General features: G+C 39.2%; 1 protein-coding gene and 1 pseudogene across 3 annotated transcripts in view; one reads left to right on the forward strand and one right to left on the reverse strand.

The window, feature by feature from the left end:
* The window catches only part of SLCO5A1 (solute carrier organic anion transporter family member 5A1), a 161,992-nt gene that overhangs the window by 111,907 nt on the left and 34,219 nt on the right, over window positions 1-15,866 (reverse strand). The gene's annotated exons all lie outside the window — the stretch shown is intronic.
* On the forward strand, window positions 13,460-14,402 carry LOC103886877 (annotated as a pseudogene).

Raw genomic sequence — 15,866 nt, forward strand, 5'->3', positions numbered from 1 at the left:
TTGCACTATTCACAATAGCAAAGATAAGGAATCAACCAAAGTGCCCATCAATGGAGAACTGGATAAAGAAAATGTGGTACATATACACAATGGAATACGATTCCGCCATAAAAAGTAGCATTATATCTTCTGCAGCAACATGAATGGAACTGGAGTCCATTATCCTAAGTGGAACAAGCCAGACACAGAAAGACAAATAGCACATGTTCTCACTTATAAATGGGAGCTAAATAATGTGTACATATGGATGTAGATTGTGGAATAATAGACAATGGAGATTCGGAAGGGTAAGGATGGGTGGTGGATGATGAGCAATTACTTAATGGGTACAATGCATGTTATTTGAGTGATGGATACCCTAAAAGCCCTAATTTCATCACTATGCCATTTATACATGGTATTACCCAATTACCCAAAACACCGTAAAATTATGCCTGTACCCCATAAATTTATTCAAATAAAAAAGAAGCATACAGGACTCTGCTACTGGAAAAAAAAATCACATAAGAGCTGAAAATCTCAAAATTATTTTTGGAGCTGTTACTAGCAGGAGGCTTAAAAGCATTCTAAATGAAAAAGAAGCTCATTATTAGATTTCCTTTTCCGGTTTCATCACTAATTGGTTTCCATAAGGATGGCAGGGAAATGTACATTATCTGGAAAATACATGCCAAATATGTTGCATGCCATTTACTTCAGTAATTACGGTGAAGCCTCAGAAGAGCATACCAGCTGTTAAGAGCAGCTTAAATATATCTCCTGGGAAGGCTAAGTCAGTGCCAGGAAGCACCTTCCAGGTAAACAGGCATCTGTGTGACACATTATGCTTTCCAGGCACTTGAAGAAATTTGATTTCCATTGGAAAGATCCAAGTTCAGGGCAACACTGAGGCACAACTGGAACGATGTCTTGTGTAAAGTCCCCATGGTCATTGGCATCACCATGGCCATCCATTGGATTTTATAGACATTTGAGTGATATAAATCCTTTAGGACACTTTTAACGCTACCCTGTTTTTTGCATCAATCCACAGGAATTAGTCTAGGTACACTTTAAGTAAGGCTGCCTGCACTAGGGTTCCTCGTAAAGTTTTTTTCTTGAATTCAGAGGCATATTAGTAGTCAAAGTCAACAGTCATTGACTGCTACTATAAGATAATATTGGGCATTTGTTGTCTGTAAGATACTGTGCTAAGGCCTTTATATGCGTTTTCTTATTTAATCTTCACTTCAACCTTATGTAATAGATACTATGATTATCCTAACTTTTTTTTTTTTTTTTTTTTTGGAGACAGAGTTTCTCTTTTGTTGCCCAGGAGTGCAATGGCACAATCTCGGCTCACCACAACCTCCACCTCCCAAGTTCAAGCGATTCTCCTGCCTCAGCCTCCCAAGTAGCTGGGATTACAGGCATGTGCCATCACACCCAGGTAATTTTGTATTTTTAGTAGAGACAGGGTTTCTCCATGCTGGTCAGGCTGGTCTTGAACTCCCGACCTCAGGCAATCTGCCTGCCTCAGCCTCCCACAGTGCTGGGATTACAGGCATGAGCCACTGCACCCGGCCTATTATCACAACTTAAAGCATTTTCCTTTGTCACCACTTCATCAATGAAATAATATAATAAATTCATCTGAATTAAGAATAGATAACATCAAACACCGGGGCCTGTCAGGGGGTGGGGTGCGAGGGAAGGGAGAGCATTAGGACAAATACCTAATGCATGAGGGACTTAAAATCTAGATGATGGGTTGATGGGTGCAGCCAACCACCATGGCACATGTATACCTATGTAACAAACCTGCACATTCTGCACATGTATCCCAGAACTTAAAGTATAATAAATAAATAAATAAACATCAAAAATTATATAAAAAGTTTTTAAAAAATAGATAATCCAGCCTAGCACAGTGGCTCACATCTATAATCCCAAGACCTTGGGAGGTCAAGGTGGGAAGATTGCTGTAATCCCCGCTACACAGGAGGCTGGGGAAAGAAGATTGCTTGGTCTTGCAAGAGTTCAAGACCAGCCTGGGCAATAAGGCAAGACCCCATCTCTTCAGAATTAAAAAATTAGCCAGATGTGGTGGCATGCACCTATGGTCCCAACTACTCGGGAGGCTGAGGTGGGAGGATATCTTGGGCCCAGGAGGTCAAGGCTGCAGTGAGCCATGTTCTTGCCACTGCGCTCCAGCCTGGGAGACAGAGCAAGACCCTGTCTCAAAAAAAAAAAAAAAAAAAAAAAAGGTAATCCTTGTATTTTTGTTATCTAACAATAAGAAAGATAACTTGTAAATACAGTTTTACTTACTAAGTTAACATACCTAAGCTTTTTGTATCTTTTCTATCACACAACACTTCAATTTATAGTAGTAGAAAAAAATTCTCATTTGGAAAGGTGGAGTAGTCTACAGTCTACTCTTACGAAAAAGACAAGACAAAAGTGCCAAATGACCCATCTAATACCAGGCATATTGTTTTAAAAAGTTTTTAAGTAATATTCAGTTCACTCGGGGCAATTATGACTCAACTCATATTCAAGAGGTTTGTAAGAGTACTGGCTTCAGCATCAGATGTCTGTGTAGGTCTCTATCAGGGACTGGCTCTGTGATCCTAGACAAGTTACTTAATCCCACTGGATGTGCTTCCTCATCTATAAATAGTAGATCATAATTTATCTGCTTCCAAGAGTTACTGAGGGCAGTAAAAGAGACAATGTACATAAAGCCCTTCACACTAAATGCTCATCAATGTCAGCTATAACAATGATCATTATTGTTACTTCTATTATTATATATGACTTTATAGTTAAAATTATAATTCTGAGACAATACCAGACTTTAAAGTGTCTTCAGATCAATGGGTACCAAAAAAATATAGAAAGAATGAATAAGACCTACTATTTGATAGCACAATGGGATGACTACAGTCAATAATAATTGTATATTTTAAAATAACTTTTAAAATGTAACTAGATTATTTGTAACTCAAAGGATAAATGCTTGAGGGGATACCCCATTCTCCATTGTGTGCTTATTTCACATTGCATGCCTGTAGCAAAACATCTCATGTACTCCATAAATATATGCACTTACTCTGTACCCACAAAAAATTTTTTAAATAATATTTTTAAAATAAAAATTTTAATTTTTAATTTTAATTAAATTTTAATTTTAAATTTTAAAAATTAAAAAAGGTATCTTCACAAAAGGAGGATGATGATGATGTCAATTTTATGGTTAACTGTATTTTTTTTTGTTACCAAAGTCTTAGAAAATGGAATTTGCATATCTGGTTGTCAGATAATTGGAATTGCCCCAAACACCCTATTCTCTAATCATTAATCAATCAGTAGTTATTTGGTAAGTTATACTTTTAAAATATCTTATGTTAAATATTATGAGTGAAAAACAGGGCCATGCCCCTTCCTAAACAGAGTGTGAGACCTATATGGAGAATGAAATGATAATTGCAGTGGAGATACATCATTATACATTTGTGCAAGCCCATAAGATGTACACCAAGAATGAATCCTAATGTAAATTATGAATCTTGGACAACAAGGATGTGGCAATGTAAGTTCATCACTTATAATGAATGTACCTCTCTGGTGGGACTCTTCATAATGGAGGAGGCTATGCATGTGTGAGGCAGGGAATACATGGGAAATCTTTGTACCTTTCTCTCAATGTCGCTGTGAACCTAAAACTCTAAAAAAAAAATCTTTTTTTAACCTAAAAAGCTACACCTAGATTAAAGTCTATTTTTTAGAAAGGCAAGACCAAAGTTTGGGAGAAAATATTTGCAAAGACTCATACCCAGAATACTTAAAGAGTTCTTACAATTCAATAATTAAAAGATCAAAACACTAATAGAGAAAGGGCAAAAATTTTGGACAGCTGTATTACCAAAGAAGGTATCAAGATGGAAAATATCCTATGCAAAAATATTTAACACCATTGATCACTGTGTAAGTGCTAATAAAAGCAATGAGATACTACTATCACTAGAATGGCTAAAATTAGAAAGACTGATCATATCAAGTAGTAGCAAGGATGTGGAGCAACTAGAACTCTCATACATCACTGATGGGAATGCAAAAAAGTACAGCCATGATGGAAAACAGTTTGGTAGTTTCTTAGAAAGTTAAACATACAGGCCAGGCACGGTGGCTCACGCCTGTAATCCCAGCACTTTGGGAGGCTGAGGCGGGTGAGATCCCTGAGAGATGTGGGACAGGGCAAACACAGAAGCAACACTGGTGAAGCCATCTCTACTCTAAAATACAAAAATTAGACAGGCATGGTGGTGTGTGCACTGTAATCCCCCACTACCCAGGAGGCTGTGGCGGAAGATATTTCCAGACCTGAGGCAGAGGCTCTGATGAGCCAGATTATTCCGCACCTCAGCCTGGCTGACAAATGGCCTCAGTCTCAAAGAAAAAGAAGAAAAAGAAAAGAAAGAAAGAAAGGAAAGGGAGAGAAGAGGAAAAGTCGGAGAAGAAGAAGAAGGAAGAAGACTTGACAGGCGGGCGACGCGGGCGACGGAAAACGGGCGCGCGCGCGCGCGCGCATAAAAATAATTCTCTGCCGATATGAATTCAATTCTCTCGGTCCTAAGATCATCCATCTATCACCTATCGTCTCATTATCATCTAATGGTTCGCGGAACTAAAGAGTCAGTCCCTCGCCCCTATGGACATTGGATCGTCGATCGTCGTCATAAATCAAATGATGAGCAGGTAAAATATGCGGACTGATAATGATGTAGCAACCACCAAATTCTATGCTTGGTGTCAAATCTTATTACCTCTAAGATTAAAATTATATCTCAATAAAATTGGTGTAAAAAATATAATTATTGACATAAGTTATTCTATGATAAATGCCTAACAGTGGTTCCAATAACTACAGACTTCAGGAGACAGAAAAGGAAGAAGAGAATGAATACTTATAACGTGCTTCCTGCGTGCTTTTTAAACATAATAGTAAATCCTGCCAACAAGTTATCTGAAAGATAAGTTTAGTTACTTTGCACTTTGAAGAAGGTGTCTGATCTTTGAAATAGTAAGGAATGCACCCAAGTCACAAAACTAGTAAGCAGTAGATTCAAGCCCAAGTCTGTCTGACTTTGAAATCCAAATACTACTCTACACCACATGGTTTCCCATGTAATTTAAATACAGCCACAAATGAAATCACACTTTAACCCAACAAATATCAAAAGCAAACCATCCAAAAGAAATCAAACCACCATTGCTGTTCTCCTAGCAGAAGGATATTATGTGCAACAGTCAAATAATACATAAGAAATCTCGACACCAAGTCCTAATCTTTTAAATAGAGAATCCTGAATAGTCACAGAAGCTATTAAAATTTTCAGAGCAAAGTTATTATAGAGATGTTTGCATAAATACACTATGTGAAATTTTAAATTTACTTACACATTTTATCAAATTCTCAAGGACATTTCTGGAGTAACCTCATCATTTATAAAGCATTAATTCTGAGGCCTGCCTACAGATGATATGGTTATTATGTAATATTTAATAGTTCAAAATGGGAAGTTAATATACTTCTAAAAATACCAAAGAAACTAGTATATAAAAATGTCAACTGTGATCACCAAAAATTGCTTCTAGTTGTATCTAATTATCTCATACTCTCTTTAAGAGCTCTGCATTTCATATCAGGGATGGCCTGAATAAGTAACATTATTTCATACGTGGCAACTGTTTAGCTTATTGTCAATGATACAGATTTATCATGAGCTTATAAACCTCATGATCCATCCAATCCCTCAATTTTTAACTACTTCCAGGAAGTTTCACCAATAGGCAAATATGCTGAGGCACAAAAAAACAAATACTAGGAGCATTTTAAAAATAATTATAAGCATCCCTAGCAGGCTTCAGTGCTTAAGCTACAACAATTAATGTGATGTACCAAATTTTCACAAGTGCAATGCATCTTTGCAGCTCATCTAATGGAGTTTGGGTAATACTATTCATTAGTAAGAACCCTTAGAAACAATCGTTTATTTTGTTCTCCCCAGGAAAGTGATCTTTTCATGATTTGGCAATTGTGGGTGCACACACACACACAACAACAACAACTTAATAGTTGTTTTTGTAGTAATCTACAAAATGGACAGGTAAAGTACATATTTGGTCATCTAGAATCCCTCAAAAAATTATCTTGCGTAGAACTGTGTAGATAATTGAGGAAAATGATGCCTATGTCAAATATTTGGAGAAAGCTCTAAATTAATGAATACTTTGATTACTTAAACAGCCTGAAAGAAATTAAGTAAAAGCCTTGACAATTCAGTCTAAGAAAATAGGGAATAGTTAAGGATCTATTCCAAAATTTTGGAAGAAAGAGTGAAGATGCATTTAAATGTTAGTAGATTGAATTTGCAAAGCTGTCTGCATGGCAGAAGGCAAGGGAACCCCTTTGTAACCTAGAGCTGAGCAGCTGCCCCCTGCTGACTTGTCCTCATCCCTTCCCCACGAATGCAGCCAGAGTCCCACATCATCACCCACAGGATGAAATCAGAAGGAGCCTTACATCTTTTCAACTCGTGGCATCTAACACTGACACATCAACCTCTTCTTACAAAGAGTAACATTATTCTTTCCAACTTCTGATACATTTCTGACCAATCAAGATTCAGACCTGTACATGCCCTAAATTGACATATCATTTTCCTTTTCCCCCATTGGAAATGCTTCAAATATATAACTTTCTCTTTATGCCACATGATCGTTGCAATTTAGTAGTATCCGGCCACTGACCCAAAAGAAGCAGTTAGTTTTGCAGACAGCCCTAGTTATCAGCATCCGCATGTGCTTATGCACCATGGCAGTTAATCAGGGTTGCCCGGATTGGATGATAACATGACTTCAGGTCCACAATCCCTCAGCCTAAACCCTTAAAGCTGGATGTGTCTTGAAATTAAGATTTTTTCACATTTTACAAAAGTAAAATGGTGCCTGAGGCTGTATGTTACATAACATCTCAATGAAGTCTGGAATGGCATTCCAAAATCAAGCACACTAATATTTCTGCAACAAACGAACGAGTATTCACACTAAGTATGATTTTGAAAATAGCCACAAATCAGGTCAGATTAGGCTTTGCCATCACGTGAGTTGTGAACTAACTATTGGATCTCAAAGCTTTTAGCTGAATATAGAAGTAATAGCAGAGGAATAGTAGCAGTGGAAAATCATTATGAGAACTGGTATACGCAAACAGATGCCAGGCACTAGCTATACATGATCTCCTTAATCTCCCCAACAACCTTGAGGTCAAAACTACTTTCAAGAGACTGTTTTACACAAACTGACTTAAAAACACTCTTTTTACAAGGTACATGATATATAAATGTTTTAAACCCCTCCCCCAAATCATGAATCAAACCGAATATTGTTATTAGCCCGTTCTTTTATTGGCTTTCTCATTTTGAATGACATTTCTGTTCTTGATTATAGGATTTTAATCTCATTAGAGTCCTACATAACAAATCCAGAGGTAGATTTAAAAGAAAAAAATCACACAATTTCAAATTATTTCAGGAAGGCAACCCTGAGATTATTCACTAGTTCAGCAACTCAAACCAAAATTACACACCAACAATTACCCCATTAAGGAGCTTTGCTTCCTTTAGTGAAGTATGCTTATCCCATAAGTATGAAATTTATGTTTACTCTACCATTATAGGGGAAAAATTGATTTAAAAAAAAAAATAAAAGACTGTACAAGAGCTCAAGGTGTTAGTACGGAACTGTATGGTAATCTGCTGAGTCTAGGACTTGTATACTGAGACCTATGAAAATCTCATTACTTATCTTAGCCCACCATCCCCATATGCAGCTCAAGTGGCCCTCAGTCTTCCTAGCTGTGTATTCTACATTTAACTTATTAATTTGGATTCAGACTCATCCAAATCATGCCAACTCAGCTTGCAAACTCCTCGCCCAGATTACATCTTGTGGAGGTTTTATAAACTTATTACTCTAAGAATTACTAACATCATAGTATATGAGGCTACAGTGATATGATAATCACCCCTCATATCTCCAGTAAACAATTCACTCTAACAACCTCGGTATAAACTGATTATACATACAATTATCATTTTTAATGTTCATCTTGTTCAAACAATGAATTAGATACTATAACAATATAATGCATTAGCATTTTATTCTTTAAGATGCTTCCCTACTGTGTACCTTAATTAAGGAACAAGGAAAGCATCCCAACTAAATTTATAGTCTTAGTATAATCTAAAATTATCTTCTCACAAATATGAAAGTCTTCGCTATTGCAAATGTCTTAGGTTGAGTTCCTTCAGAAGCCAAACCTAAAAGATTTGAATGCAAGTAATTTGGCATGATTCTGGAATCCATGTCTACTGTGCTTAAGGATACCACACCCTGTGCTGATTCATCTAAATACTATCTGTCTCTGAAATATCCCCAAACATATGTATTTATTACCACACACACAGTCATCTGTTTCAGTATTGTGTGTGTGTTCATTCCCCAAGAAACAGAATGCATTCTCAAGCAGTAAAACTGGCCCAGGACACAACACTGTGCCTCTTGGCTAATGGGCCTTAGCTACTATAGAGCACCATCACCTTCAGCCAATCTACCAAAGCTAATATGTCTCCATATTGTTGGTTTCTCTTTTGTCCATGTATTTTGTGTTTTGTAAACAATTTTGACCCATACTGTCTCAAAAATCAGTATGCAAGTAAGAGTGCTGGATGTGTGACAAAAGTTAAAACCTAGGAGAATCAACCCGAACATTGAAAGGCAAGAGGTTTTCTCTCTCTTGAGGCATCATCAAGTAAGTGGTCAAAGACACTAAGAGTCTTCTATGTGGAATCATAAAAAGAGCTCAAATACACAGAAAGAGAATGAAACAGTGGTTACCACCTGCTGGGTAGGGGAGTGGTCAGGGAATGGGAAATGTAGGTCAAAGAATTCAAAATAGCAGATGCATGTGATGAACAAGTTTAGACATCTATCGTACAGCATGAGAACTAAAGTTAATAAAATTATATTGTATATCCGGGTTTTTTGTTAAATAAGTGGATTTTAGCTGCTGTCTTATCACAAAGAATTAACTTTCTGAGATGATAGATATGTTCATCTCCTTCACTACCGTAACCTTTCTACTATCTATTGATATATGTATCCCACAAGATGTTGCAAACCTCAAATATATACAATAAAGTTTATTTTAAAATAATAAAAATATTGATAGTGCAACAGGGTGACTATAGTCAATAATAACTTAATTGTACATTTTAAAATAACTAAAAGAGTGTAATTGGGCCAGGTGTGGTGGCTCACGCCTGTAATCTCAGCACTTTGGGAGGCCGAGGAGGGCAGATCACAAGGTCAGGAGTTTGCGACCAGCCTGGACAATATGGTGAAACTCCGTCTCTACCAAAAATACAAAAATTAGCTGCACATGGTGGCAGATGCCTGTAATCCCAGCTACTCAGGAGGCTGAGGCAGAAGAATCACTTGAACCCAGGAGGCAGGGTTGCAGTGAGCCAAGATCATGCCACTGCACTCCAGCCTGGGTGACAGAGCAAGACTCAATCTCAAAAAAAAAAAAAAAGAAAGAAAGAAAAATGTAACTGGAGTGTTTGTAACTCAAAGGATAAATGAGGAGATGAATACCCCATTCTCCATGATGTGCTTATTTCACACTGCATGCCTGTACCAAAGCATCTCACGTACCTCACAAATATATATACCTACTATGTATCCACAAAAATTAAACATTAAAAAATGTAATAATAATAATAATAAATACTAAAAAAGTGGGAGAAACATATTTGTAACATTTATCTCACCTAAAGACCTAATATTCTTAACAAATTTTAACTATTAAAATTGAGGAAAGAGAGCCAGGTGTGGTGGCACACACGTGTAGTCCCAGCTACTTGGGAGGCTGAGCTGGGAGACTCACTTGAGCCCAGGAGTGTGAGCCTTCAGTGAGCTGTGCCTGTGCCTGTGAATAGCCACGGCATTACAGCCTAGGCAATCTAATGAGACCCTATCTCTAAAATAAAAATAAATAGAGGAAAGAAACTATGATACATGCACACATCAAAATAATATGCAGCTTTAAACTACAATAAACAAGAGCAGTATAAACTAAAAGCAAAAAGAATAAAGGGCAGTGAAGGTGAAGATCAGCAGTCACATGGGATTGGTGAAGGGAGCCTGCTGACATTCTGAGGGCATCATAAACAGACTGCAGCCCAGGAAGACTGAGCAACAGCTGGGTGAGTAGAACCGGAAAGAACAAAGGCCAGAGGCACATCATGACTTCAGGGGATTTGAAGAGAACAGAGAGCTGTTGCCAGGACTGCCATTGTACAAACGGCATATTCCCTTCCAATGTTAATTACAAAGAAAGAAGGAAGGGAGGAAGGAAGGGAGGGAGGAATGGAGGGAGGAGGAGAGAAAGGAAGGGAGGGAGGAGGGAAAAGAATAAAGGCCTGGAATTTCCCCATTCTGCTGGCTGTCAGAGGGTGCAGAACTGAGGCTTCCTCTGTTCCCGCACCCTAAAGGTCCTCTGATCACATCCCCTTGCTCCCTCATTCTTGGCTAGCTGAGCTCCCATCACCACCCACCACCTGAGTGTTCTAGGGTATATTTCAAAGGCGCAGAAACTGGGGGCAAGAACACGCACAGAGCCATCTCAGCATGATCACTCTGCAGGGACAGAGAAACGTGAAACCTCTGCAAAACCAGAATGGCAGCAATCACGAGCAAATGAGTAGACACTGTAAATCCAAGACATGGATGTACTGAGTCAGGAGATAAGAGATTTGAGGGAGGGATACTATATTGTTAAATTACAGTCATTAAAAATTGTGCTTTGTTTGTTTAGAAGAAAAATATTAAATTCATGACAAATATTTAATACATTTAAATTTATCTGAGATGTAATGTTTCCCTCCTTCCAAGTCTGCAGTGCTGCTCTGCAGTTTTCATTTGACACAGCAAGTTCACACCTTGTGGCAGAGACTATGTTAGGTACTGAGATCATGGACACGACTGAGAAATAGTAACTTCCCTCAAAGAGCCCAGAGTCCAGTGGGACAGCATCCAGGTCATTAACAACAGAAGCATTTACTCTGAAACTAGGATTTTACTAATTGGAGTTTTATTTCATTTTTAAAATCCTATACCCAAGAATTTAAAGACCTTCTCTAATAAGTGAATTACAGAAAGCTTGCTTTGGGAGATATTCAAGCAAATATTGATCTGACCATTAAAAGAAGCTCAGACTATCAGGATAAACAACATTATAAATAGTAAAGTCAAAACAAAGTCAACAAGGAAAAGATCCAAGTCAAAATTCTGTCTTTGCTTTTAAATAAAATGAAGTATTTTTATTCTAGCATCTATTTTTATCAAATATTAGATATATTAATTCATCTGTCAATATTCTAGCTATTACCCATCTTCTTCTGTAAAGCACTGGGGTGTTAGAAAATGTAAACACCCTTAGAAATAGTATAATTTAGTTGGAGAGAAGAAACAGACAACAGAAATGTTAAAAGATATAGATTAACAACATTTCAGCATAAGAAAATCTCAAGTCAGTGTGTGATTAACGGCCAAACAGAGCAGGGCTATTGCAATTTACAAAGAAAAAAAAATGAACATTTCAGACGAGTGTATATTAAAGGAAGATCTTGAAGGACAAGTAAAATTTGGACATAAAGGAAGCAGGAGGGCAAAAGTGCTACTGTACAGAAGTATGGTAGGAAAAGACCATAAATAAGGTAAGTGGTGAATTATTTGAGATAGCAGAGATTGAGTAATGTGGACAGCTTTCAATGTCGAGCCAGAAAATTGGATTTTATCCTCGGCAATGGGGAATGTAAGGAGCCTCTGCTAGTGTTTGAGCAAACGAATGATATAAGGTGGTATTTTAAGAGCATTTGTCTGGCTTTACTATGCAAGAATTAAAAGGAAGTCGATGGATAAGAAAAACCCAATAGTCCAGACATGAAGTGGTAAGGATCAGAAGTAGGTTGGGACAGTGGACAGTAGTGTGAGAGGTTTAGGAGAAAAGATTCATAAGACTTGATAAGTTATTAGAGACCAGGAGATTCACTGGTCTCAACAACAGGTGGCCAAGGGGAAAAAAAAAATCATTAATGAAATTAAAAAGTCAAGATGGAAGACATTTCGAAGAGGGTGAAAGCTAATGGAAGTAGGTCATAAAACTGAGTTAAAAGCACTAATCATAGGACTTAATGTAGTGAGTGGTATACACTCTTTGGGAAAAAAATCGTAGTAAATATACTGTTTTTTGGGGTTTTGGGGGGATTTTTGTTTTGTTTTGTTTTGTTGCTGTTGTTGTTGTTGTTGAGATGGAATCTCGCTCTCTGCCCAGGCTGGATGGAGTGCAGTGGCATGATCTTGGCTCACTGCAGCCTCTGCCTCCTGGGTTCAAGCGATTTTCCTGCCTCAGCCTCCCAAGTATCTGGGACTACAGGCATGCACCACCACACCCAGCCACTTTTTGTGTGTTTTTAGTAGAAACGGGGTTTCACCATACTGGCCAGGCTGGTCTCAAACTCCTGACCTCAAGTGATCCACCTGCCTCGGCCTCCCAAAGTTCTGGGATTACAGGCGTGAGCCATTGTGCCCAGCCAATATACTGTTTTTAAATAATATTTTTTTCCTAACTATAAAGTAACTTAAGTTCAGTGCACACAAATTTGGTATCAAAAAAAAAAATCCAAAGAAATAAAAGTCATTCAGAATCCTACTACCCAGAGATGGCTACTTTCACAGATGTCTATCCTTTGAGTCCTTTTTTTCCCATGTCAATAAAAATAATAGAGCCGACATGGGGGCTCACGCCTATAATCTCAACACTTTGGAAGGCTGAGGCAGATGGATCAGCCTTGGCCTATCCTCTTGAGGTCAGGAGTTTGAGACCAGCCTGGCTAGCATTGCAAAACCTCTCTCTACTAAAAATACAAAAATTAGCTGGGTATGGTGGCATGCGCCTGTAATCCCAGCTACTCGGGAGACTGAAGCATGAGAATCACTTGAACCCAGGAGGCAGAGGTTGCAGTGAGCTGAGATCGCCCCACTGCACTCCAGCCTGGGTGACAGAGTGAGACTCTGTCTCTAAATAAATAAATAAATAAATAAATAAAATTTTTAAAAATGAGAGGGAAGGGGAGTAGAGGAGAGAGAAGAATGGCTAAGATTTATTGACTGCCTATTACATTCCAAACATTAGTCTAAGGTCTTGACACATATTAACAGTTATTCTTTGCAACAGTTCTATGAGCTAGATAATATTACTATCCCTTTAAGCAGATGGAGAAACCAGGGCCCAGAGAGATCAAGTCTGCTGAGGCTGCCTCACTTGTTGTGAGGTGGGCAAGCAGCAGACATGGCACCCTCTGGGAGTCATGGTTTCCCTGGCAGTCCTGGTGCTATTGCTTTGGAGGACATGGAAAGAAACAGAACAGGTGGCAGAGAGATGTATGCATTATCGTGGATGAGAACTGAAGACAGTTGCTGGAAGGAGATTGGATGATAGAATTTTGTGCCCTGTGGTACCCCGCTTGTCAAAAGCTTCCACCAGAATGGGAAAGTTTTGCTGAATGGGGAGAAGTTCTTCAGGTTAATGTAGCAAAAGTAGATGTCACAGGGCAGCCAGGACTGAGTAGACAGTTCATCATAACTGCTCTCCTACTATGTATCATTGTAAAGATGGTGAATTTAGACACCATCAGGGTCCAAGGACTAAGAAGGACTTCAGAAACTTTATAAGTGATGAAGAGTGGAAGAGTATTGAACCAATTCCATCATGGTTTGGTTCAGGTTCTTTTCTGATGAGCAGTATGTCAGCACTCTCAGCACTCTATGTGGATCAAGATTTGCCACGCTATTTTACTGAAGACTTTAGATTACTGGTTTGGAAATTGTATACAGTTTTTGCTTCAGCAATTCTGCTTTCAGGGCCATTTTTAGGACTCTTTCTGATATTTGTGGCATATTGCCTTTGTCCTTCAAAAAGGCATAGACTGCAGCCATACTTGTTATATTAGTTCATTCTTGCACTGCTCTAAAGAAATATCTGAGACTGGGTAATTTATAAAGAGAAGAGGCTTAAGCGGCTCACGGTTCTGCAGGCTGTACAGGAAGCATGACAGCTTCTGCTCAACTTTGGGGGAGGCCTCAGGAAGCTTACCATTGTGGCAAAAGGCAAGGGGGAAGTTGGTTCTTCACATAGCCCGAGCAGGAGGAAGAGAGAGAGGGAAGAGGTGCTACACACTTTTAAACAACCAAATCTCACAATAACTGACTCACTCTCTATCATGAGAACAGCACTAAGGAGATGATGCTAAACCATTCATGAGGGACAACCCCTGTGATCCGATTACTTCCCACCAGGCCCCACCTCCAACATTGGGGATTACAATTCGGCATGAGATTTGGGTGAGGACACAGATCCAAGCCATATCACTCAACCTCTGGCCCTTCCCAAATCTCACATCCTTCTCACATTGCAAAATATAATTATCCCTTTCCAACAGTCCCCTCAAAGTCTTAACTTATTCCAGCATTAACTCAAAAGTCCAAAATCCAAAGTCTCATCTGAGACAAGGCAAGTCCCTTTGGCCTATGAGCCTGTAAAATCAAAAACAAGTCAGTAACTTCCAAGACACAATAGGGTACAGGAATTGGGTAAATACTCCCATTCCAAAAGAGATACATTCAGTAAAAGGGGCTTCAGACCCTTTATAAGTCCAACAAGTCCAAAATCCAACAGGGCAGTCGTTAAATCATAAGCTTCAAAAGAATCTCCTTTGACTCCATGTCCCACATCCAAGGCACTCTGATGCAACGGGTGGGCTCCAAAGGCCTTGGGCAGCTCTGCCCTGTAACTTTAAAGTGTTCAGTCCCCAAAGCTGCTCTCTTGGACTGGCATTGAGTGCCTGTGGCTTTTCCAGGCTGAGGGTGCAAGATGACAGTGGATCCACCATTCTGGGGTCTGGAGGATGGTGGCCCTCTTCTCACAGCTCCAGTAGGCAGTGCCCCAATGGGGACTTCATGTAAGGACTCCAATCCCACATTTCTCCTCTGCACTGCCCTAGTAAACAGTCTCCATGAGGGCTCCAACCCTGCATCACGCTTCCATCTGGACATTCAGGCTTTACCATACATCCTCTGAAATCTAGGTAGAGGCTCCCAAGCCTCAGCTCTTGTGCTCTGTGCACCAACAGGGTTAACACTGCATGGAAGCCTCCAAGGCTTACAGCTTACACCCTCTGAAGCATCGGCCCAAACTGTACCTGGGATCTTTTGAGCCATGGCTGAAGTTGGAGCAGCTGGGATGTGAAAAGTAGTGTCCCAAGATTGTGCAGGGCAGGGGGCCCTGGGTCTGGCCCATGAAATCACTCTTCCCTTCTAGGCCTCTGGGCCTATGATGGGAGGAGTTGTCATGAAGGCCTCTGAAGTGCCTTCAAGGCCTTCTTCCCATTGTCTTATCTATTAATATTTGTCTTACTTTTAACTATGCAAATTTATCCATCCTGACTGAATACCTTCCCAGAAAATGAGGGGTTTTTTTTTCTACCACATGGCCAGGCTGCAAGTTTACCAAACTTTTATGTTCTGCTTCCTTTTTAAATATAAATTCCAGGGCTGGGTGCAGTGGCTCACACCCGTAATCACAGCATTTTGGTAGGCTGAGGCAGGAGGATCACTGGAAACCAGGAGTTTGAGACCAGCCTGAGCAACACAGTAAGACCCTGCCTCTACTAAAAATACAAGAAAATTAGCCAGGCATG

This window comes from Papio anubis, chromosome 8, assembly GCF_008728515.1.
Source record: "Papio anubis isolate 15944 chromosome 8, Panubis1.0, whole genome shotgun sequence".
In the NCBI taxonomy this organism is placed as follows: Eukaryota; Metazoa; Chordata; class Mammalia; order Primates; family Cercopithecidae; genus Papio; species Papio anubis.